Genomic DNA, 20,626 nt, shown 5'->3' with positions numbered 1-20,626 from the left:
AGCAGGAGCTTTGGGTATTCTCAGAGTTGGGAATCAGGATCAGGCCCACGTTGCTGAGGCAGGGCCTTCTTTCCTGAAGAGGGAGTTCTTTCGGTCTAACCCAGACGAGTTCGTTGGGGATCTGAAGGAGCCACTTAAGGCTAACGAGTGGTTGGAACGGATGGAGAAGACGTTCGAGATGCTTGGCATTGAGGACGAGGCTTTAAAGGTGACCTTCGCATCCTTCCAACTGAAGGGAGATGCGGGTCAGTGGTGGAAGTACGAGAAGGGCAGTGTTGGTGGTGCATGGGGGGCTTTGTGGATACTTTCCAGGAGAAATTCTTATCTTCGCTGCCAAGAAGAAGCTGAGGGAACAGTTTTGCCAGCTTAAACAGCAGGGTTTGTCAGTGGCCGAGTTTGAGGCTACTTTTACTAGCTTGTCCAGGTTTGCACCTGAACTTGTGGCGTCCGAGGAACGACATTGCTTTGAGTTTGAGCGAAAGTTGAGGCGTGGACTCAAGTTAAGGGTTGGAGGGTCTTTTATTCGAGAGTATAGATGTCTGGTGGATGCTGCAGCTCATATGGAGATTATGATGCAGGAGGAGGATAAGGAGAGGCATAGAGGCTCCAAGAGGAGCCAAGATGGCCAAGGTGATGGCAGGAGACAGAGAGGTTTTAACCCTCTGCAGTCTCAAGGTGGTTTGGCTAGATCGACCTTTCCAGTGCCGAGTACAGGCTCTAGGAGAGGTAATCAGGGAGGCTTGACTTGTTTCACATGTGGCCAGCTGGGTTACAAGTCTTCGGTTTGCCCGCAGAAGGGAGGGGGTCAGCGAGCTGCTTCTTCTTCGGCTCGACCTCAGGGCCAGAGTCAAGGCAGGGGTCAACCACTGTCTTGCTATCAGTGTGGTTAGCCTGGGTACCTGAAGAGGTTTTGCCCACAGTTGAGTGCCACTTCGGGAGCGTCTGGTTCTAGGCAGACGCAGAGTTATCAGCCAGCTCAGTCTGTGCAGGCCTCGAGAGCCAATTCGGGAGCTTCGTCATCCCAGTCTGTGCAACAGTCTTTTGCTCCTAGAGGTGAGTAAGTGGATCAGGAGCCTACAGGGCACATGTATGCCATTACCGCTTAGGACCTAGTACCAGCTCCATCAGTAGTGAGAGGTACCTTTCTATTTTGCAACTCGGTTGCTAGTGTATTGATTGATACGAGTGCGTCCCATTCTTTTGTATCTGCTACATTTGCATCTGTTTTGGAGTTGGAGTTGGCACAATTAGCATCTCCTATATGTGTTGTATCACCTATTGGGGATGAATTGATTTTGAAACATGGATGTAGAGGTTGTAATATAGAGGTCGCCGGTTGTCGGCTTCCGTTTCCTTTTGTAGTTATGCCCATGAAGGGTTTTGACGTTATTTTGGGTATGGACTGGCTATCGTCATATCGGGCTGTTATTGATTGCCACCGCCAGAGGGTCACAATATGTACCTTAAGCGGGGAGTGTTTCCATTTCTTAGGGGATCGGGTTGGTAGTGTGTTGCCACCGGTGTATGATCTGCGAGGGCGGAGTGAGCTTAGTGGTCTCCTTGCTAGCTTTATGAGTGGTGCGTGTGATGAGACCCAGATTGTATTGCCGAGGGTGGTTTGTGAGTATTCGGATGTTTTTCCCGAGGATCTCGTTAGTTTGCCACCTCACCGAGAGATAGAGTTCTCTATTAATTTAGTGCCCGACACAGCGCCGATTTCTATGGCACCTTATCGTTTTGCCCCAGCCGAGTTGAGCGAGTTAAAGATTCAGCTCCAGGAGTTGCTGGATAAGGGTTTTATCTGTCCTAGTGTCTCGCCATGGGGAGCACCGACCCTCTTTGCTAAATGGTGCCCTGAGACTTTGTATCGACTACCGAAAGTTGAATTGGGCTACGGTTAAGAATAAGTATCCTATGCCCCGTTGTAGACACCCCATTTTTGACTTACCTTAAGACTCAGACGTCACTAATTGAGCGCTCGGTGATGTTGCATATTGTACTCGACCTGAGGTTTCAGAGTCTCGGCTGAGAGCCTTGCCTACGGACTTCGAGGCACTTTTGTGCTTTGCCTCGGTTTGCGAACCAGGTCCTGTTTTCTCTGTTTTCTCTTCCCGAAGGGAGGGAGAGGTCTCATAGACCATCTCTCAGTGGCCATAGGCTACGTTTCGTGGTCGTAGGCCATTTTTCCCGTTTGGAGCCCAGTTTCCGGTTTTCGGAGCCGTCGGCCGTGTGCCTCGGTTCGGGACCGCTTAACTACCTCCGTTTACTCCAGTTTTTGGCACACATCTTATTTCCTCCCTTTAGAGGAACACTGTGGCCCTGGAGACCACCTTCGTGGTCATACGCCACTTCCGGTGCCTAACAGCCTGTTTTTGGGGCCCCGAACCGCGCGTTTTGGCCCCTGAACCTTCGTTTTGCATCCGTTTTGGTCCATTTTTGGTGGGGACCCTATTTTCATTGTTAGGAAGGTGGTAGGATGGTGGCCGGCCACCTCTTCCCCTGAAAAGCCAATTTTCTCATTTTCTCTCTCCAAAAGCCGATTTTTCTGACAGAAAGCTGGTTTTTCTCACTTTTGAGCCACATTTTCTGGCTTTTCATACCACCATGATGATCTACTCATCTGGGAGGCCACCAATATGGGTAGGCCGACCAGTAATTCTTCTTGATCCTTTTGAACCTTGTTAAAAAGCTAGTTTTTCTCTCTCTTGGGTCACATTTTCTGGTTTTTCATCACAGGGTTGTGTTCTACTCATCTGGGAGGCCACCTTTCTGGGTAGGCCGACCAGCAATTGTTCTTGAACCTTTTGACCCCTAGTCGGCCGACCAGGGGGAGTGGTCAGCCGGCCACTTGAACTGGTCGGCCTGCTTATTGCTTTTTCCCTCTTTGAGTGTAATCTAGCTGTGCCAGCTGAAGATCATTTGGTGCATCATCCATACACGTGTATGGAGGATCTTTGAAGCTTCCAAGAGAATATTTGGCCTCTCTTCTCTATAAGAGAGGCCCCTCCTCTTCATCTCAGCTGGTTAGACACTTTTGCTTAAGGCTCATCACCTCCCACCTCCATTGCTACTATTCCAAGCTCCAAAACCCTAACTTCCTTGGTCCATTTTCACTACAACCCATAGCACCACACCACCATCATCCATTTAAGTCCCTTGGAAGTCATTTGCAGAGGTTGAAAGCTCATTTCCTTGGACCAAAGGCTGCTGGAAAGTTGGGCTACAAGGGTAAGCTCCTATTCTCCCCATTTTTGCACTATTTTGTTCTATATCTTAGCCCTTTTTTCTTACATTTTTGGGCTTCGGACTGAACTAAAAAAAATATTATTTTGAGCTCATCTTCATGTTTGATTAAGGACTTTTCTCTGTTTGAAGTCTTTTACTCCCCCTTTGTGCTTTATCCCTCTTTTGGGGCTTATTTTGCATGATATATTAGCCCTGTTTTTGAGTATTTCTGGGCTTTAAGATAAACTGTGAAGTACCTTATTTTGAGTCCCTATTCAACTTTGTTGAAGGGCTCTTTACTGTTTGAGGCCATCTACTGCCCCTTTCCCTTTATCTCTCTTTTAGGGCTATTTTTGCATCATATTTTAGCCTTGTGAGCATATTCGAGATTTTCCATAAACTGTAAAATATCTTGTTTTGAGCCCCTATTCAACTTTGTTGAAGGGCTCTTTGCTGTTTGAGGCCTTTTGCTGCTCTGTTTGTTCAATCTCTCTTTCAGGGCTGTTTTTGCATGATACATTAGCCTTATTTGTGAGCCATTTTAGACCTCGACCTAAACTGAAAAAAAATCTTGTTTTGATATCATCTTTATGTTTGATTAAGGTCTATTCTCTGTTTGGGGTCATCTTCCCCTATGCATGCTTCATTCCTTCATGATTAAGGCTATGCATTAGAGCACTTGCATTGGCCATGGTTTGGCCTCTTAGCCACTGAAATCCAGTGGATTTTCAGTAGCTTTGACACATTTTTGAGGGCCAAAATTAGAGGGGGTGACCCCCTCTCTCCTTGTCTTGTTTAGGGATCTTTTAGGCCTTCCAAAGGGACCCTATTTTATATGCATTGAAGTCACTTTCCAGGCCTTATTTTGAGGGTTTTGAGGTCTTCCTTGGCTCTGTCCAAGGCCCATTTCGCCATATTTTAGGTCTATGTTGCATGTGTAGACCAATCCCATTCAAGGCCCTTCAAAGAGGCCTTTCTTTGCATGTTCCCTAGACCAATTTCAGGGTCAATTTGGTGAGTTTTAGGGCTATCATATTTGATTTCCAGAGTTGGTTGTGCCATGCTAAGTGTCCTTGATGCATATGTTTAATTACCCCTTGTATGCCCTTTCAAAGAAGCCCCTTATTTTTGCACATGTTGGCTGCATTTCAGTGATTATTTGGACATATTTTGGCATGTTTTATTCACTGATTTTTGCTGGTTTGGTGAGATTTCATATGCTTCATATGCATGCCATGTAAACCATGTTTGCTAGTCAAAGTTGCATGCTATTTTAGTCCATCATGTTAGCATCTTTTGGTCATGCTTTGAACTAGAAATGTTCATGTTTTGGGACTGCCTTGGTTCTGTCTTTGTGCTTCATGGTCAAATAATGCATGCTTTGTATAGCTACAAGTTAATACATGTGCCTAGTTTTGAGTTTCGAGGCTTACTCCATGCATCGGGTGCCATGCTTGCATGATTCGAGACCATTTAGCATTATGTTTCAGTGCTAAAAATTACATTCTTGAAAGTCATGCTTCATCCTTGCCATGCTTTAGTAGAGTGGCATTCAATGCCTTAGGTTCGGTCCTCGGTATGCGTGCATGTGTGCACGCATTTCGGTTGTCTCATTTCCATCATATGGCCACTGATGTGAGTGTGGCTGAGGTCCACTCATGTTGGTGTAAGTCCATTATGCATTGTGTATGCCTTTTCAATTCATAGCATTGCGTATGCTAGGTTGCATGTTAGAGCATTGTATATGCCATGTTACATCGAGCATTGTGTATGCCATTTCATAGCATTGCGTATGCTAGGTTGTATATTAGTCGCATTGTGTATGCCATCTCATTTGCATTGTGTTTGGGATAGGAGTTAGCCCGAGCACGGAAAACGAGGGACGTTTCGTACTCTGAGTGACGAAACGTGTCTCAATTCCCTATCACCGACACTCCGGATTACCCATGATGGAGTTTAGGTCTTGTTGTGTTTTCATGTGCATTCATTTCATATTGAGTCGTGCAATTCGACTCCTTGGCCATCATGCATCGATATGCGTGATTGGTGGCACGAGGATCGAGGACTACACTCCCTGAAGAGTAATCATGCATACATATGTGAAATACATTGCCATGCCCCTTTGTTGCTCTCTGTTGCAATAAATCAGAAATCAGCGGCCTTTTGGAGCGTTGCGCAATATTCCGAAAACAATTGCAAACAGAGGCGAATCGGAGCATCGCAATGGATTTCCGCGCCAAGCAACTCGAGCATGCATTATTCATCATTTGGAACAGAGCTGAGGCGGTCCATGGATTTGCGTGCCAATTTACCTGCTTTCCTAGATTAATTTGTTAATTAATTAGGGTTTTCTATTTATTCAGACTGTATTATTTATTCGGACCCTCCGAGCGAGGGCAATGTTGTAATAAGTGTGCGTGAGTGTGATGTATGTCTTCCAACCCCACGTCTTTCTCCATTTTATTTACCAGCTTATGATGGTTAGATTAGGGCATGTTTCAATTAGTATACAGTATGATAGCATGTTTGCATTCATTCATCTGTCTTGCATGCACCGGGCTCGGCGAATCATACTAACTGCATTGTATTTCAATTCCAAATTGAATACTTGTTAGTTGTAGCATTTCATATGCCATCTTAGAATAGCCGAGCCTATCTTAGCTGCATTTTGCATGTGTTGCATTAGGCATTTCTGTACAGTTAGGATCATGCATTGATTTCTAACTAGTTTCTGTTTTGGCTCGGAGTACTCGGTAAGTTTTATGCTTTAGCATCCTTGCATGTGTGTGAGTGACTGCCATGATAGCATGCTTACCATGAGGCTAATTGCTTATGTGATATAACTGCCTGAATGCCTGTGGGTGAAGGTTGGGTTATTTGGATTGGAACAATTCATCAATTGTGAGTTTTAAGCCCACTAGATAGTGGTAAATCATCTTGTTTTCTAAGCCCACATGAGGGTGGCAAAACCTGCATTTTAGCCTACTTGCGAGTAGCAAACCATTTTAGAAACAAACATGAGATGTGTTGTTCCAATTCGGGCGACCCAGTCTATCCTTGTATGCTGTGCGCATCACATAGTAAATCTAGGCTAATAACCGGAATAAGAACGCATAATGTTTTCAAAACTAGATATCATGGTTAATAGAGGTCAATCTTTGATCGGGCGAGTGGGGGTGCTCACGAAGTGACCTTCCCCAATCGTACCCAAGTTCCCGAGCCGAGGTAACTTTGGTGATGACGGACACGTGGCCTTAGGCAACGAGTCAGGGTTTCCTAAATTTCCCAAAATAAAATATTTAGGTTGCGACTTTGTATCTGGCAAAGCAGTCCATGTTTGGCACTTCTTTCAAAAAATCTGTTTTCAAAAACGATTTGCCGGATTTGGACTGTTTTATAATTTCATCGGTCTTGCATTGCACTCTGCGAGATTAGATACAGGAATGTGACATTGAGTCCTGAACTGTAGTGAGCCCAATGAACGAAACGAGCGGGATTTCCCTCCCGGGACGTTCGGGGACGTCTACAGTTTCTGGCGACTTCGCTGGGGAACTTAGAGAACTTGATTCGAACTCATGATATCTTGTTTTGATTATACTTATGTGTTTCTTTGCATTGCATTTGCATTGGTGCGCCTAGGACACCGTATTTGCCATCTGCTATTCCTGAACGGTTTGTGGAGGCTCGCTTCGAGAAGCGTGCCATAAGGCTAACCGGTTACGGGCTCTGCCAGTATGGGAGCACAAACCCCGGTTTTACCGGGGCACCCTTTTGACCATTCGACCTAGTGCATATTCGGAATCCATAGTGACCGTTCCAAACTAGGACAGGTTGCTTACCCGTTTATAGGTTGTTTGAAACCGCTGCGTGCATAGTGAAACCCTAGTTCCTGACAAAATAGGACAGGGAAACCTTACCTCAACATATGGGTGTTTTGGCTCTTACTTGTTTGTTATGTGCTTTTAGAGTATGTCTCTATACGAATGCATGTATCAGTCTGCAAGTTTGGGCATCAGGCCTGCGGGCACCAGTTCAGTGTTTCTGGGTATCAGGCCTGCGGGCACCGGTTCGGTATTTCTGGGTATCAGGCCTGTGGGCGCCAGTTCAGTATTTTCGGAATCAGCAATTAGCGGGTATCAGATTCAGCTTCGGGGGACAGTGATTTGGGAGTAGTGGTTTGGGAATAATGATAAGTCTTTGAGAACAATGTACCAATTGCGTGTTAATTATACCTGACTGTGTGTTGTGTTTATTTACGCCGTTATGCTGTCCATTTGTCTGCTCGTTTATTTCCTTATTATTGCTTTATTTATCTTTTTGCTAGGTAGTTTAGCACAATTGCTCCAGACCAAGCAGATATTCCCCAAGCACTCTGGACAAAAGGTCGCCGACTCAATCGATCTGAGGATCTGGTCAACGGATAACCAGTGTTCTACTCTCTACCCCCGGTTATCAGACGGAGGCTGAAAAGGCGCAGTGTATCTGAGCAGAGGTTGCTAGAGCAGCGGATTACCCCATCAGTGGACAGTCGGATTGAGATCCCAATTGTTGCTATAGAGATAGACCTGCCAGTAGTTCAGACAGATCAGGGCAGTATGGCGGGACCGACAGGAGTCGAGGAAATGATGCGTCAGATGTAGGACACCATGAGAGCCATGCAGCAGGATGCTGTTCGCCGGGATGAATTTGCTAAACAACAGGCCGAGATCATGGCCCAGCAGGCAGAGTTAATTTCCAGGTTGCAACAACAAACTGGGGCATCTGCTTCACACCCAGTTCCTCCCCCACCAGGAATCCCAGCACCCGAAGAGGCGCCAAATGTCCAGGCAGATACGGACATACCAACGGGGCCAGCTCCGCCCCCAATTCTGCCCCAGCTATCTAAGGCACCTATGCCTATCAATCAACCAGACTCTCCCTTCGAATTCGAAGTAGACCATACAGCACTGAAATTGAGCAAGCTTGAGAAGTTATTCAAGAAATCCCAAGGGGTAAAGGCTATTCCGGATATCGAGGACGGATACACCGACGTGGCTATGACGCTGCCGGATAGGTTTAAAATGCCGCAAATTGATCGCTTCGACGGATCTGGGGACCCTATGGTGCATCTCCGGCTATTTTCAGATATACTACGGCCAATAGGCCTCACCAGACCACAAAAGCTTTCACTATTTGGCCGGACCCTGTCGGGTGTGGCCGCTATCTGGTATGCGAAGTTAGAGGACGATGTCAAGCGGAGTTGGGATGAAATGGCCGAGGCCTTTGTCGTGCAATACTCTTACAATACCCAAATCGAGATTACGACCCGAGATCTCGAAACAATAAGGCAGGAGCCTAAGGAGAGCTTCTCGGATTTCGTAACTCGGTGGAGGGCGAAGGCTTCGATGATGACCCTAAGGCCTACCGACAAAGACCAAATCAGGATGATTGTGCGCAATCTCCAACCAAAACTGATGCAAAAGATGATTGTGCTCCCCTTTCCCACTTTTTCAGATCTACATGAAATAGGGATACAAATTGAAGATGCAATGAAACAGGATCTGATTGACCAAGATAGAGAGCAACCCCGAAGAACTTTCAACCGCAACAACAACACAGGCACCAGCAATGCCACAAATACCAGAGCTTCAGAAGTAAGCATAGTCACCACCATTCCCCCTCCCCTTCCAAGACCCATGGCAGCTACACCTTTCTCTGGCGCATCCAGAAGCAACACACAAACCACTCGATTCCAACCCAGAGGCCAAAGAACCTTCACCCCACTGTATATGCTCCTGTCCAAGGCTCTAGGGGTATTAATCAAGGAAGTGCACCTAAAGCCCCTGGAGCTGAGGCCATTGCCAAATCCACTCCCTCCTTCTCATAACTCGGCAAAATACTGCGCATATCACCAACAACACGGTCATGACACTGACCAATGTTATAGATTGCGTCATGAGATTCAAGACCTCATTGACAAGCAGGTGATTGTACCTCCAGAAAAACCCAATGTCACAACAAACCCTCTCCCACCGCACAACCAAGCTCCACCTCCCAAAAGAATCAACTTCATCCAGACTGGGGTCGTGTCTTACGATCCCAGCAAATATATCACTCCTTCCCACCTGCTTAAGCCGGAGGTGCTCCTTCCTGATTGCACTAGCTCTTTGTGCATGTTGGACATCTCCAGAATCCAACCCCAGCCAATGGTGGTGACTGGCAAAGACAAGCATGCGTGACATTTACGTAATGTACGATTTATGGTAGGATATGAGAATATTAGCTTACATGATCTTTGAACCATTTAGGGAATTCTTTTCGATGTCTGTTTTCGATGTCGAACGCACTGGCTCTTTGGTGTAACAAGTTCTTGTGCTCCCTAGTTACAAGAAATGCGATTCAAAAATATTTACTAAGATAAAGACTAATCAATTTACAACAAACACATTATAAATACATTTGAAGGATTCATACTCTACGTGTTTATCCACTTCTGTGCTATTGTGTAGGACAAACCAATGAGCCATCTCGCGTTCAGCTACGGACACATTAGATGCTCTTGTCATTGGACCAAAGGGTCGTACAGTTTGAGTGAATACCGCCAACCCTGGGCCACGGTCACCCATGTCATAATTCCTTTCTGGGTGGTTAAACAATGTTTCAACTCCATCCAAATACATTGAACAAAATGTTGTACATTCTTTGGAAATGTAAGCCTCGGTATTAGAACCTCAGGATGAGCTTTGTTGGCCACAAACCCTTTTAGACGGCCAAGCAACCTAACAAGTAAGCCGATGACAATGTTATACTGCAATCTTTATATCAACAGTAAAACGTTAATTAAAATTTGACAGTAGTACGAGGGCTGAGTTAATACCTCTCAATTGGGTACATCCATCGATATTGCACTGGGCCTCCAAGCATAGCCTCTCGAGGCAAGTGAATTGCCAAGTGGACCATGACATCAAAAAAAGCCGGCGGGAAAATCATCTCAAGCTTACAAAGTATGAGTACGATTTGTTCGCCCAATTTCTGCAAATCTGAACGCCTCAATGTCTTTGAACACAATAGTTTGAAGAAATTTCCCAACTCAAAAAGTGTCATTCCGATTTCCTTATTAATGTAGCCACGCATCCCAATTGGAAGAAGTCGTTGTATAAGGACATGACTATCATGACTTTTGAGGCCAGATAATTTTCCAGCTTGAGCGGTCACGCAATTGGAGATATTTGTTGCATAGCCATCAGGGTACTTCATTGATTTCAAGAAATCACAAAAGCTTTCTCTCTCTTTCACAGACAATGTGTACAATGCGGGAGACTTCTCAAAGGACCCATTAGAACGCCTCTTCAAGTGTAACTCTTTACGTATTTTCATGTCCTCCAAATCTAAGCGTGCTTTGTCCGTGTCCTTGTTCTTTCCATCTACGCTCAAAAGTGTCCCAACGACATTGTCACATATATTATTTTCAATATGCATGACATCAAAGTTGTGTCGAAGCTTCAACGTTTTCCAATAGGGCAAGTCAAACATCATGTTTCTCTTGCTCCAATTCAAATTTTGATGTTCATTCCTTTGTCATTTTCGATTTTGTGGTTGCTTTCCATACGGCTTGTAAGTCTCAGAATCAATTTGCTCTAGTATTTGGTCCCCCGATAAGTCCAAAGGTTTGGACCTATGCTCCGTTTGACCATTGAAGAGCTTACTTGTTCGCCAAATGTGGTTCTCAGGCAAGTGGCGACGAGCACCCATATACCCTATTTTACTTCGTAATCCCTGGGACGATGCATTATTGTTACAATTAGGGCAAGCCAAGTAACCCTTTGTACTCCACCCTGACATGTTACCGTATGCAGGGAAGTCATTTATGGTCCACATTACCGCCGCATGCATTCTAAAAATTTTCCCGTTCGATGCATCATATGTTTGCACACCATGCTCCCACAAATTCTTCAATTTTGCTATTAATGGTTGCAAGTAAACATCAATGTCACTTCCAGGTGTCGAACGTCCAGGAATAAGCAATGACATCATGCAATATGGCTCTTTCATGCACTTCCACGGTGGGAGCTTGTAAGGCATTAAGATTACGGGCCACATGCTATATGATGTGCTCATATTTCCAAATGGATTGAAACCATCTGTTACTAGCCCTAGCCTTACATTTCGAGAGTCATCAGAAAATGTCGGATGTTGCTTATCAAAGTCCTTCCATGCTTCACCATCGGTCGGGTGCCTTAATATGTCATCATCCACACGCTTCTCATTGTGCCATCTCATATCTGCGGTTGTTTTTTTGGACATATACAGTCTTTTCAACCTCGGTGTCAAAGGAAAGTTCCGCAATACCTTGTGTGGAATCTTTTTACCACCATCATCGTTCAACTTGTATCTACACGCGTCACATGTAGGGCATTTCTCCAAATTAGCACTCTCCTTCCAAAATAGTGCACAATCATTCTTACACGAATGAATTGTTTCATATCCCAAACCCAAGTCACGTAAGAACTTCTTAGCATCATAGAGTGTCCATGGAACTGTTTGACCACATTCTGGTAGAATGTCCTTGAATACCTACATAACCATATCGAATGACTTGTTGCTCCATTTGTTGTACACCTTCACATGAAGCATCTTAATGACGAATGATAACACAGAAAACTTTTCACATGTCGGGTAAACTTTGCGTTGTGCATCTTCGAATAACCTAGTGAACTTATGCAAATCCTCCCTCTCCAAACCATTAGGTTCCTCGTCGGCATGATCATCCATAAGACCACTCACGTAAATTTCTTCCAACATAATAGGCAATTCATCCATGGGCGGATCATCGATATCTGTCATACATTCGCCACTACCTCCACATTGGTCATTTGATACACTAGGACGAGACGCGGGAACATATTTCCCGTGGTGCACCCAAGTTATATACGAAGATGCCATTCCTCTTCGGATCAAGTGCATCCACACAACTTGTCTGCTATATTTTGTGTCATTAATGCCGTCGACACACGGACACCTAATTTCATCATCTACGCCTACATTTGCCGTGGCAAAATCAAGGAATGACTTCACTCCTTGTTGATACTCTTTACTTGTCGACCTATTATTCATCGCCATCCAACTCTTGTCCATTTTGTTACCTACAACTCACACAAAGATTAACCGAGGAACAAATGAGAACACGCATTTCAAGTTGAGATAGATTATGTTGTTTTTCATTCACTGTTTGGCTTGTCACATAAATCTCTTTTAGGGTGGGACTTTATGACCCGATTTGTTCTAGAACAATGCGTAATTATGGAAGTTAATTTCAGAAATGACCCGTAATTTTGGACCACTAGATAGCATAACTAGGTACTAGTGAAACCCTATGGTCAGTAATAATTTAATGATATATCAAAAGAATCAAAACCATTTTCATGCTCTCAACAGTGTGTGTACATGACATGATAAGCATTTTATGGTCACTGTCTCAAATATTTTGAGTTGCATAGTTAGAAGACCAAGGAGAAGAGGTATTTAGGGATTCTTCATTCTTGCTAAGTTGAATAACTAGACCGAGTCTTATTTGTAGTTTGCAAACAATATAATATTTTAATCTATAAATGTAAGTAATGGAAACTTTGGGAACTTAACGCATATACAAGGGAAACACTTCATATATGACACTGACATACCTACTGAAAGAAGCATTATAATGCAAGAAACTACGCCTCTGTTCTGTAGGCTCACTGACCTCCAATACACTTGGGGGGCCTTCCAATATATGACACTGACATATTTGTTTTTGTTTGTCTATTGTAGTGCTTCGTCTTAAATATAGTTTTTATTCAACTTTGTACTTAAAGTAAAGTAGAAATTTGAGTAAAGTTTGAAGATGTTTTAAGTATATATAGAAGTTTGCATCATATTATTGGTTGAAGTTCAATCAAATGAACACAAACTAATTAAAGTGGTAAAATATAGCTGACTATAAATAACATTCTTCTACGTCAAAATCTTTAGAATATATGCAGTATTTGTAGATCTCCAAGCTTGTCGTAGACCTGGGTTATGATACTTTGTTTTCAATGTCTCAAATTATTCTCTCTCTCTCTCTCTACACTCCAAATTGCTTGATTCATAGATTGGTATACATACTACTACTACTTACAGGCTCCGACATTAATATGGTCCCTTAGTGGACTCATCCTTTTCATCTAACCCGACAATGACTTTGCAACTGAATTTGTACATTGAATTGAAAGCCCCTATGTCTATATCTATTGTCTACGTAGACTTTGTATTATATTATGTAACCAATTTGATGTACTTTAAGCTTGCTGGTTGTTTCCCATATGAGACCCTTCTTTTTGTAAAATTTCTGAAAAAAGAAATCGATCACAAAATGAAATAGAATTCTTTCATAAAGATAAATTTTATTTTTTTGTGAATTTTATGTAAGATAATTATGTATAGTTCTGAAATTGATTTATGTACAAATACAATAATTGAGATTAAGGAAGATGTTGTTCATTAGAGCATGAGCAATGAGGACATGAAGTAGTAACTTCATTGGGAATTTTTTTTACTTTTAAATTTATTTATGGAAGTGTCATGTTGACAATATTACACTCCTCCATACAAGACATTGCCCTAGTTTTTGTAGCAAATTGCTTGATTCACCCCAAGCATTGCCCTAAGTTTTAATTTCAATCACATTTCAATAACAATGCCCTAATTTTCAGCATTTCCTAATTGATTTCTGTGTGTTTTCACATATATATATATATATATGTATGTGTGTGTGTGTAAATAGAGATAGAGGCAAAGAGAAGGAAATTGAGAGGGAGATACAGAGAGAGGGAGAGACAGATGCGAAATGGAGGACATACCTAGAAGGGAGTTTGGGGGATGATCCAGGAAGCCTTGCGATGATGGCGATGGAGACAAAGTTGTAGAGAACATGTTAGTCGGCAATTTCTTGCAAGGTCTAAGTCTGTAATGAAAGAACAAAACTTAAAAGCATCCATTATGATAGTTGGTCCCAAAAAAAAAAGAAAGCAAAGAAGAGAACAAAAAATAAAAAAGTAAAGACAGAAACACCAAAAAAAGAGAAAAGAACATTCATCCTATTCTGAAAATCACAAAACAAAAAATCATATGTGATAGATGTGCATGTCCGCTACATGCATATTCACATATTTCCAACTCCAGCTTTGGGCATAAACGAGCTTTGTCATTCTTTGAAAATATGGACTTAAATTAATAAGGAGGCAACATCAGGAATATGCCGCCATGATGCAATCATCATAAATTTCCAACCTGAACTAAAATGGAAGCATCGAGGTTATACTCTCCTCAGTTCCCATACCAAGAGCAGCCTCGTTGTAGTTTTTTATGTAATGATGTTTAAATATTACTATAATGTAACTATCATGTTTGCTAAGTAGTTTCCAAGAATTTAACAAGTCAATGCTATCCATTCAAGACAAGGCAATGTTATCCATCCATAAACTACCATGCTTATTTATCGCACAAAAGTAAACATTTACGCTAGGCAATGCTATCCATATGTATGATTTAATTGTATATCTAGCTCAAAACCATAAAAATTCCTTTTGAAAAGGTAATGCTTACGAAAATAATTGTCTTATGAAAACAATTAATTGCATATCACAAGTATGAAGCGTAAATCCCTAAAATTCAACTATAAACAACCTCATTTTTTGTTGTTGTAACTTCACTGAAAATTTCCCCAAATCTACATAATAACATGCAAACAAACACACGATAAACATGAATTACAGTCTTGATTCACCCCAAGCATTGCCCTAGTTTATGTAGCAAATTGCTTGATTCACCCCAAGCATTGCCCTAATTTTTCATTTCAATCACATTTCAATAACGAGGTAAATTTTCGCATTGCGTATATGATTTCTGTGCGTTTTCACATATATATATACTACTACTACAATACTTTGCCCTAGTTTATGTAGCAAATGGATTGATTCACCCAAGAAAAGATTCTAATTTTTAATTTTAATCACATTTCAATAACAATGCCCTAATTTTCAGCATTTCCTACTTCATATTCTGTGTGTTTTCACATATATATATATATATATATATGTATATGTATGTGTGTGTGTCTGTAAACAGAGACAGAGAGAAACAGAGGGAAATCGAGAGGGAGATACAAAGAGAGGGAGAGACAGATGCGAAATGCTGAATCATACCTGGGAGGGAGTTCGAGGGATGATCTAGCAAGCCTTGCGGTAATGGCGATGGAGAGAAAGCTATAGAGAAGAGGGCAGAGGCGTGAGTGAGACCCAGTGACAGAAGCGTGAGTTTACATATGATTTGTGTATATAATCGAGTATATATGGAATGAAGGTTGTGTATATATGATTTGTGTGTGTGTGTGTAAACAGAGAGAGAGAGAGAAAGAGGGAAACCGAGAGGCCTCTATGAGATGTTTAAGAAATCGAGAAGGAGATACAGAGAGATAGAGGGAGATACTTGGGAAGGAGTTCGGGGGATGATACAGCAACTCTTGCGGTGATGGCGATGGAGACAGAGGCGGGAGTGCGATAAGAGGGAGATGGACTACTTTTGCAATGAAAATAAAAGAAAAAAATATTTATTACCGACCAAAATTCATTTTCGTCGCTAATATATATTATGAAAAATTAATATTCCCTCCACAATTTCGTGGCACGTTTGGCTACAAAAAAATAGTCGGTGAACCTTTATTATTTGGCGACCAAAATTCAATTAGTCGCCCAAACCTGATTTTTTCAACGACTAACACACTATTAGTCGCCAAAAATTAAATAAATACCAATAAAAAAAAATAATAATGTTTAAAGACTATACAATTAGTGACCATTGTTCAATTTAGTCAGCCAAAAGTTTATATTTAATGACTAACATATAATTAGTCGCCATTGGTGAAGACTATTCCGACTACATATGACATTAGTAGCGAAGCAGGTCACATTTACCGACCAAAACAGTTTAGTAGCTAATACATCTTTATTTGGCGACAAAATATTGTTTGGTAGCTAATGTGTGTACCATTGCCGACCAAAAAATTTTTAGTAGCTAATGTGTACACCTTTGGTGACTAAATTGAGTTTAGTCGGCAAAATTAGTCGCCAAAGCTGTTCTTTCTTGTAGTGACACAACTCTCTCTTTTATTTTCCTTTTTCAAATACATGTTCTTAAGGGTTCTACCCATTGTTTTTAGATGTGTTATTAATGATTTCCTTGTGTTAAAAATGATAAGAGTTGAGCCATGATTCTACCCCTCTTGTAGTTCCCCTCATTTCGGTACAAAACTATCTTTTTCATACCAATCTCTCAAACTTTCCAAAGGCACACCTTCAAGCAAATTTTCTGAGTTTAATATATGTTATTTAGCATGTTTTCATCACAAAAGAAATGAAAATTTTCCCTTAGTGGATCCATTTCTCACAAATCTTCTTGTTTTGGGTATTGTGCCTTAAGAATCTGTTTTCACAGCCAACTTTCAAAATTTCTAGAAAAAAGTAGAAAATTATTCTGGACCTCAATTTTATGTCAAAATCTTTCTTAAGGAGTTATCTTTCAACTAAAATTGGTTTCATTGAAAAATAGTGAGCGGTTTGTAAGAAAATCAAATTTTCGTAATGGTCGACAAATCTGGACAACGCTGGAACATTTCTTAAATAACTAAAAATCTAGAAAAGCTATCACATTTTCGAAACATGTTCTGAAAACTAAATTGAAATCTCTACGAACCATACGAAGGCTAGGTTCGGGAAATATCTGAAATAGCCCTTTTGATTTTAATCTTTAAATGGTATTGAATCTGGAAATTTAGTTTTGCATGGGTGTTTTATGCTCTTGTGCACATGAATATTCTTATTAGTTTATGATCATATCTTGGTATGGTATTTCATGTGTTATGGTTATGTTCCTTATCTTCTTCATTTTAATGATGCTCATGCTTATGTGGATATTACTATCTTGTTGAGTTTGTTCTAACTTGACTTAAAACATTGATCTAAACGGAAAACTTAATTGGGATGGTATTGGGTTTTCGATCACTTGAATAATGAAGAGATGATAATGTGTTATGTATGGATTGATGGGATGTGCTCCCTAATTAAAGGTTAAGTCTTGTGCAAGTAGTTGTCGCGTAAACCCTAGAATGGAACAGACGTATTCGGACTCTTTGCGATGGTTTGATTGGTGAGATAAGGTTGGGTCCGGATGGGACATTCTGGAGGATAAAACTTTTTGGAAGGATAAGGTTGGATTCAGGAGATAAAAAATTTTTCTTTTCGCTGTGCCTTTTGAGGCCCTACGGTTGGCGCTACGCGATATATAACTGTTGGTAGGCATCCGGGGTTAGTTCTGCAACAAAGCAGCAAAAAGGGGAGTTCTGAATAGTCCGGTGTCCAATTCTTGTGGTTGGGAGGATGAAATCTCTTTGGGGGATTTCTAGAATACTAACCACTAACATTATAACCTTTGTTATCTATTTGAATAACATGTTTCTTTCCTCAGTTATTAAAATTGCTATTATTGACTTGAACATCATGCTTTATTACTTGCTCACTATAAAAATGATGGTGTATTGGAATGGGAAAAAGAGACGGGGTGTGTGTATGCGTTTACTAGGCATTCAAAGCTCATGGCGTTTCATGCCAGGTATTGAAGACTATTAGACCGATCGAAGGCAAAGCTGAAACATTTGAGGACGTACGACTACCCTGGGAGGATTAGAAACTAGTTTGTAAATGTGTTTTGAGGTTGTAAGTGATAGATCCCATGTTGTATTTAAGACATGATTTTGTAACTTGCATATATATAACATTTGTAACCTATCCTTATACTCTGTCAACTCATGTAGGCCTTATGTTAATACCTTGTCAAGATCTGTCAAAAAGGTAGTTTTGCTATCTAAGGTGGTTGGACTTTGAAGGGAGACTATTTTGACTCCTCCGACCTTCCTGGGATCTTGCTTGGTTATTAGCCAAAGGACTCATTAGTGACGTTTCCTACTCTTGTAACCTTAGATAAACCCTGTATTTAGTGGTTAATATATTATCTGATGTTCCTGATTTTTGGGGCGTCACAGTAATGGTACCTCTCATTCAAAACACAAGCACATTTCCAACCATCTCAACATACTAGAATGCATAATAACACAAGTGTAACACATACACGATATTATTCAACACAACAATGCCATCCTCCACCGATGACCAAGGACAAAATCTCTAAGTAAAGGTATTAAATACTCACAGGACAACAATCCAATTCTAGCAAGACTTTCAGTCCAATAAATGTGATAATATGTAAAGGTTCCAAAATCTGACCCCAAGTTCATTATCAATTTACAAAGGGTGATGACTTCATTTTCTTTCAAAAAGACCAATTTTCTTTATTTTCCAATCCACACAACTCCAACCATTTTCTAAGAATTCATTCTCGTCATTTTACAAAACCAAAACCAAATCCATCGTTTTTATTTTACAAAACCAATTCCATTGGTATCAAAACCATAACTCAACTCAACTCAACTTCACATGATTAGTCTAAAACAATACCAACACCGTGGTTACTTCTTTTTTTATTTTCTTTTGGTATAACACAATTATACAACCCATATTAGCAAAGTATAAAGATTATTCAACTTTCTCCCTTTTAAATCCATTATATCAATAATAGAGTTTTCCTCCATTTTAAATCCATTAAATCAATAATATTAAATTAGGGCTATCATCCCTCTCTTCACAAACATAATAAATCATTTCCCAAATAACCCAATAACAAACAACTTAACAACTCCAATCACAAATATCAAACTCTAGAATCCCCTTTCATGGCTTTCAAGAAAATTTATAATGAATATGATTTTTATGCAATAAAATCTACCACATATGTATCTATAGACGAAGTATTGGAAAGGAACAAGGAAATCCCTACCTAGTGAAGCGAAGAGAAAACAACTCAAAAATCACAGGCGACAAAACCACGAACTACTTGGATCAATAGAAAGCCCTTGACAAGATTTACAACCTTTCTCAAAGGAGCAAGGCAAGGAGATGCTTCAAAGTGAGTAGATCTAAAAATCTTTGAGCAAAAAGTGATTTTGGAGAGGAAGAGAGTGACTTACGGGTTGGAGAGGGAAAAAGAGAAGAAAAAGTAAAGAAAATGTTAAGTGAGGGACCTATTTATAATGCTAGGTCAAAGTAAAATGAAGTCCCAAAGTCAACCCAAAAGATCAAGTCAAAATCTCCAAAAAGTATGGCCTAAATCAGATTGAAATCTGGAAAAAAAGTCGCAAGTGTCGACCTTTGCAACACAGGTGTCAACCCTTCCAAATTTGGTGTCGACCCTTCCAAATCTGGTGTCGACATCAAATTTTAGCAAGCAATTTTTGGACAAGGGTTGACCCTTCCTAGACTGGTGTCGATCCTTGTGGCCAACAACAAAAGGAAGGTATCAACACCACCAAGACCGATGTCGACCCTAGAACAAGATCTTTAAGTTCCCAAACAACTTTTCAACATAAACAAACGTGAACGAGTAATCCCAACAAGTTTGAATCGATTTTCACTCATTCAAAACCAAGATACAACAACACCAAAGATCCCTAAAATAAAATAAAGGATTCAAACACACTTCCCAAAAGTTTTAAAAAGGTACAAGTGCTACAATATATATATATATATATATATGTTATGGAAGCTACTACTTTTGGATTAAGATCTTGTTGATAGATAAATATGAACCCGTCATATGTAAATTATTTTGGGGTGTTACATCCTATGTTTTTGTTTTGGCTGGTTATTGTCTTATCAACTTGGTTTAGTGCTAACATATGATTGTACTAGTTAGACAGTGCCAACCTAATTGGGATTGTCTAATTTTGTTATGATGCTCTTTGCATCTTCTGTCTTCTGTTTTTTAGTACCTTTTTTTTATTGTATTTAGTGATATTTTTTTTTCAAAAAAAAATAAATTTTTACTAGAGGAGCCTCCAAAAAATGAGCATTCTACATCTCCCTAATTTTTCTCCTGCAAACTCTTCCTAATGATGTGTCAAACAATTTTGAAAGGAGAGAAGAGTTTGAAGAGAGTTGATTAGGTAGTGTTATTCGCCATGGCATTGGGGGGGGGGGGTGGGGAAAAAATTGAGGGATAGAGCATTACAAAAAGCTAAAAGGAAAAAGTAAAAAATAGTTGACTTCTTCTTTTATTTTATTTTTTGGATTTTTTCATTTTTTAAAATTATTCTACACTAGACAATTGGAAAAGTAAAAACTTTTGACACAAATTTTAAAAAAACAAAAATTACTAAAGATAAAAAAAAATGGAAAAAAAAATGTGATACTAGTATTGTCTTCACAAATATTTACAAATTCATAAAAAAAAAAAAGAA

At 40.6% G+C, this 20,626-nt stretch overlaps 1 protein-coding gene across 3 annotated transcripts in view; it reads right to left on the bottom strand.

Annotated features, from left to right (window-relative positions):
* The window catches only part of LOC114260051 (putative E3 ubiquitin-protein ligase HIP1), a 46,756-nt gene extending 30,962 nt beyond the window's left edge, over positions 1-15,794 (bottom strand). For 2 of the 3 annotated variants that reach the window (XM_082907429.1, XM_082907433.1), the window contains exons 1-2: positions 15,426-15,762; positions 14,082-14,185 (exon numbers count right to left, since the gene is read on the bottom strand). The gene's annotated coding sequence lies outside the window, so the exon portion shown is untranslated. Of the gene's footprint in view, positions 1-14,081; positions 14,186-15,425 lie in introns of all 3 variants that reach the window. The other variant, XM_082907426.1, reaches the window with a different exon arrangement.
* Positions 15,795-20,626: the final 4,832 nt, after the last annotated feature.

This window comes from Camellia sinensis, chromosome 2 (assembly GCF_055761805.1).
Source record: "Camellia sinensis isolate YWXY chromosome 2, ASM5576180v1, whole genome shotgun sequence".
Taxonomy (NCBI): domain Eukaryota; kingdom Viridiplantae; phylum Streptophyta; class Magnoliopsida; order Ericales; family Theaceae; genus Camellia; species Camellia sinensis.
The sequence above is the reverse complement of the archived record's forward strand: the minus strand, read 5'-3'. Positions and strand labels throughout refer to the sequence as shown.